The sequence below is a fragment of the Rhinoraja longicauda genome, chromosome 9 (assembly GCF_053455715.1).
Source record: "Rhinoraja longicauda isolate Sanriku21f chromosome 9, sRhiLon1.1, whole genome shotgun sequence".
In the NCBI taxonomy this organism is placed as follows: Eukaryota; Metazoa; Chordata; class Chondrichthyes; order Rajiformes; family Arhynchobatidae; genus Rhinoraja; species Rhinoraja longicauda.
Genome location: NC_135961.1, coordinates 40,961,616 through 40,967,615, shown reverse-complemented (window position 1 = coordinate 40,967,615; position 6,000 = coordinate 40,961,616).

The window sequence follows — 6,000 nt, the reverse complement described above, 5'->3', positions numbered from 1 at the left end:
GATCTCCCTTTCAAAGCAAGCGTAGAAAACATTGAGCTTCTGATCAAGGTGATCACAAGCAAAGTGAGGAAGTTTCTCAATGCATTCACACAGAGGATGGTAGGTATATAGAACAAGCTGCCAGAGGAGGTAGTGGAGGCAGATACAATAACAGCCATTAAAAGACATTTGGACAGGTGCATGGATAGAAAAGTTTTTAGCGGGCTATGGGCCAAACGCAGGCAGGTGGGACTAGTGTAGATGTTGGTAAGCATGGACAAGTTGGGCCGAAGGGTCTCTCTCCGAGCTGTGGGATTATGACTAAGCTGCAAGTGAGGCAGAGTCTGCAGTGTCGCCTGGAGGACAAAGCTCCTGTATCTGCTCAGGGTAATCAGGCCAAAGTATCAGTCAGCTAGCTCTCTTGACATTTCAATTACTCAGGCCCTGATAGTTTGGCCCATACTTGTTGCACAGGACTAGCATCTTATGCTCAAAGATCTAATCTACCTAAACCATTACAATGTACTTTCCTTCATGTCATTTTACACTGAAATATTCTGTATACAAGCCAGCATCATGGCAACCACACCTCTTTATAAAGTCCACTGACGGAAAGCGGCCTCACACAGAGCAATAACTAATCTCCTGCTCCTGCTTTTGTTTCACGACAGACTTCACATAACACACGAGGGTAGGAACAGATAGCACAGATGAATGCATGTGAAGTGTCAGTGCTAAGAGCAGGGATTCAGATTTTTGAATCATTGCAATCTCCTCTGGGGCAGAGGCTGACCTGTACATAGGTTTCAAAGGTCTTTTATTGTCACATGTACAAGGGGGGTGGGTTGCAGCTGAACTGGAAGGGAACCAATATCTTGGCAGGCAGGTTTGCTAGTGCTACACAGGTGGATTTAAACTGGATTGGCTGGGGGGGGGAGGGGGGAGATAGCAATGGTAGAGAGTTCAGTAAACATAATGGGCAGGATCACGGTAGGGGGCAAAGATAGATAGTTGGATTAAATTGTACTTATTTTAATACGAGAGGCCTGACAGGTAAGGCTCCTATACTGAAATCCTCTTGTTATGAAGGCCAACATGCCATTAGCTTTCTTCACTGCCTGCTGTACCTGCACGCCAACTTTCAGTGACTGGTGTACGACACCCAGGTCTTGCTGCACTTCCCCCTTACCATTGAGATAATAATCTGCCTCCTTGTTTTTGCCACCAAAGTGGATAACCTCACATTTATCTATATTATACTGCATCTGCCACACATCTGCCCACTCACTCAACCTGTCCATGTCACCCTGCAACCTCCCAACATCCTCTTCGCAGTTCACACTGCCACCCAGCTTTGTGTCATCCGCAAATTTGCTCGTGTTACTTCTAATTCCTTCATCCAAATCATTAATATATATGGTACACAGTTGCAGCCTCAACACCGAGCCTTGCGGCACTCCACTCGCCACTGCCTGCCATTCTGAAAAGGACCCGTTTACTCCTACTCTGCTTCCTGTCTGCCAACCAATTCTCTATCCATGTCAACACCCTACCCCCAATACCATGTGCTCTAATTTTGCTCACCAATCTCCCATGTGGGACCTTATCAAAGACTTTCTGAAAGTCTAAATACACTACATCCACTGGCTCCCCTTCATCCATTTTACTTGTCACGTCCTCAAAAAATTCCAGAAGATTAGTCAAGCATGATTCCCCTTTCATAAATCCATGCTGACTTGGACTTATCCTTTTACTGCTATCCAAATGCACCGTTATTACCTCTTTAATAATTGACTCCAGCATCTTCCCCACCACCAATGTCAGGCTAACTGGTCTGTAATTCCCCGTTTTCTCTCTCTCGCTCCTTTCTTGAAAAGCGGGATAACATTAGCTATCCTCCAATCCACAGGAACTGATCCTGAATCTATTGAACATTGGAAAAAGATTACCAATGCATCCACTATTTCTAGAGCCACCTCCCTGAGTACCCAGGGATGCAGACCATCAGGGCCTGGGGATTTATCAACTTTCAGTCCCAACAGTCTACCCAATACCATTTCTCACCTAATGCAAATTTCTTTCAGTTCCTCTACCCCCCTAGATCCTCTGTCCTCTAGTACATCTGAGAGATTGTTTGTGTCTTCCTTAGTGAAGACAGATCCGAAGTACCTGTTCAACTCTTCTGCCATTTCCTGGTTTCCCACAATAATTTCACCTGTGTCTGCCTTCAAGGGACCCACATTTGACTTTGCTACTCTTTTTCTCTTAACATATCTAAAGAAGCTTTTACTGTCCTTCTTTATATTCTTGGCCAGCTTCCCCTCGTACTTCATCTTTTCAGCCTGTATTGCCCGTTTTGTTACCTTCAGTTGTCCTATGAAAGTTTCCCAATCCTCTGGCTTCCCGTTACTCTTTGCTGTGTTATACATTTTTTTCTTTTAGTTTTATTCCATCCCTAACCTCCCTTGTCAGCCATGGTTGCCTCCTACTCCTTAGAATCCGATCAACATTCATTCAACCCGCAACCAGCATGCAGTTTAAACCTTAAAACCAGCATGGAGTTGCTGCAACAAGATGCCAGGCACAGTGAAAAAATGTGTTTTGCATTCCAGTCAGATCAGATAATACTATGCATAGATATAATCAAGTCAAAGTCAAATACAATAGGTAGAGCAAAGAGGGAAGATACAGAGTGCAGAATATAATTCTCAGCATTGTGGCGCACCAGTTCCAGTGACAAAGTTCAATGTCCCCAATGGGGTAGAGGTGAATCGGACAGTACCCTAACGTATAGAAGGGCAGTTGAAAAGCCTGATAAGAGGGGAAGAAATTGTTCTCAAAATTGGTGGTGCACACTTTCAAGGTTCTGTACTTTCTGCCAGACAGGAGCGAGGGGGAATGACAGGGTGGGACAAGTCTTTGATTATGGTGGCTGCTTTCCAGAGTCAGTGTGATGTATAAATGGAGCAGATGGTGGTCTGGGCAATATCGACAACTCTCATCGGCTCAACTGTAATAGTACACCAGGAAGACGAGTCAATTCATGGAAATGTAGTTAAATCCAGAGCTGCCTGAAAGCACAAAGCATTTATAGCCAAATAGACGTGAATGGCTAAATAGACAGATGGATTTGACCTGACATGCAACTCAAAAACCACTGAGCCATTATAGAAGCACGATTTGTTATTGTGCGAGTAGCAGCACTCAGCGAAGACAGCTATTCTATTTATTGCTCAGTGGTCAAACATGCGGGTTTAAAACACAATGAGCTCGAAAGTTGGAATCACACAATTCAGGCAGCCATGGGCCTGATCTGGTTTTTGAGACCCCATTTCCGACAAACACAGCTCTGAAAATCCTTAATTACTGTCTAATTATCTTTTGAAAACTAACTTTCAGTGCACTCAATCACAATGAACTCCTGCAAGACACTTCTCTTTAATCTACAAGAAGATAACTGCAGATGCTGGTACAAATCGAAGATATTTATTCACAAAATGCTGGAGTAACTCTGCAGGTCAGGCAGCATCTCGGGAGAGAAGGAATGGGTGACGTTTCTGGTCGAGACCCTTCTTCAGACTGATGTCAGGGGGGCGGGACAAAGGAAGGATTATAGGTGGAGACAGGAAGATAGAGGGAGATCTGGGAATGAGGAGGGGACGGGAGGGACAGAGGAACTATCTAAAGTTGGAGAAGTCGATTTTCATACCACTGGGCTGCAAACTGCCCAGGTGAAATATGAGGTGCTGTTCCTCCAATTTCCGGTGTGCCTCTCTATGGCACTGGAGGAGGCCCATGACAGAAAGGTCAGACTGGGAATGGGAGGGGGAGTTGAAGTGCTCGGCCAACGGGAGATCAGTTTGGTTAATGCGGACCGAGCGCAGGTGTTCAGCGAAGCGATCGCCGAGCCTGCGCTTGGTTTCGCCGATGTAAATAAGTTGACATCTAGAGCAGCGGATGCAATAGATGAGGTTGGAGGAGGTGCAGGCGAACCTTTGTCTCACCTGGAAAGACTGTTTGGGTCCTTGGATGGAGTTGAGGGGGGAGGTAAAGGGACAGGTGCTGCATCTCGTGCGGTTGCAGGGGAAAGTGCCCAGGGTTGGGGTGGTTTGTGTAGGAAGGGACGAGTGGACCAGGGAGTTACGGAGGGATCAGTCTCTGCAGGAACGCAGAGAGGGGAGGGGATGGGAAGATATGGCCAGTTGTGGGGTCCCGTTGTAGGTGACGGAAATGTTGGTGGATTTGTTGGATCCGCTGGCTGGTGGGGTGGAAGGTGAGAATGAGGGGGATTCTGTCCTTGTTGCGAGTGGGGGGAGGGGGAGCAAGAGCGGAGCTGCGGGATGTAGAAGAGACCCTAGTGAGAGCCTCATCTATAATGGAGGAGGGGAAACCCCGTTTCCTGAAGAACGAGGACATCTCCGAAGCCCTAGTGTGAAACACCTCATCCCGGGCGCAGATGCGGTGTAGACGGAGGAATTGGGAGTAGAGGATAGACTTTTTGCAGGGGACCGGGTGGGAAGAAGTGTAGTCCAGATAGCTGTGCGAGTCAGTGGGTTTATAGTAAATGTCCGTCACTAGTCTGTCTCCTGTGATGGAGATGGTGAGGTCCAGAAACGGGAGGGAGATGTCAGAGATAGTCCAGGTATATTTAAGGGCAGGATGGAAATTGGAGGTGAAGTGTATGAAGTCAGTGAGTTCTGCATGGGTACAAGAGGTAGCACCAATGCAGTCGTCGATGTAGCGGAGGTAGAGTTCGGGGATGGGGCCGGTGTACGCCCGGAACAGGGATTGTTCGACGTACCCGACAAAGAGGCAGGCGTAGCTAGGGCCCATGCGAGTGCCCATAGCTATGCCTCTGGTTTGGAGGAAGTGGGAGGAGTCAAAGGAGATGTTGTTGAGGGTAAGAACCAGCTCTGCTAGGCGGAGGAGAGTGTTGGTCGATGGGGATTGGCTGGTTCTGCGGTCGAGGAAGAAACGGAGGGCTTCGAGACCATCCTTGTGGGGGATGGAAGTGTAGAGTGACTGGACATCCATGGTAAAGATGAGGGAGAGGGGGCCTGGAAACCGGAAGTTAGAGGAGATGGACAGCGTGTGAGGTGTCTTGGACGTAGGGAGGGATTTAACCAGGGCGGATAGGATGGAGTCGAGGTAGGTGGAGATACATTCGGTGGGGCATGAGCAGGCAGAGACAATGGGTCTGCCGGGACAGTTCTGTTTGTGGATTTTGGGTAGGAGGTAGAATCAGGCCGTGCGGGGCTGGGGAACTATGAGTTTGGAGGCATTGGGGGGTAGATCGCCGGAGATGGCGAGGTCCATGATGGTGCTGATGATAAAGGTCTGGTGTTTATCGGTGGGGTCATGGTCCAGGGATAGGTAGGAAGAGGTGTCTGAGAGTTGTTGTCTGGCCTCGGTCCGGTAGAGGTCAGCACGCCAAACTACCACAGCACCTCCCTTGTCAGCGGGTTTGATGATTAAGTCTGGGTTGTTGCGGAGTGAGTGGAGGGCTGCACGTTCAGAAGGGGAGAGGTTAGAGTTAGAGAGGGGAGAGGTTAGAGTTAGTCAGGGGAGTGGAGAATTTGAGGCAGTTAATGTCTCTTTAATCTTTTCTTTTGCCATTTCTCAGCAAGTTACTGACCTTCCTGATAGCGATGATCACTATTCGCTGAAAGTAAATCCTTCAGAATTTAGAAGAGCTCGTAATTCTGAAGTGCAGCTCATTGGGGCAGTGGGTGGAACTGCTGCCTCAACCCAACACATCCAACCCTCAACACAACAACCAATGCTTAAATCTGCACAAATTAAAGATTGCCCTCTGAGATGGAGTGAAAAACCCACACATCTTGCAAACAAACATTTAAATCTTCTGAAGCTTGAAGACCAAACAACAATATTCCCCCATTTCTGCTTTGTGGGCAGTATCAGAGGAGAAAGAAAATTGGGGAAAAAACAGAACTTCATGCAGTCACCCCAATACAGGAAGGATGGGGAGGGTTTGGAAAGGGTACAGTGGAGGTTTACCAG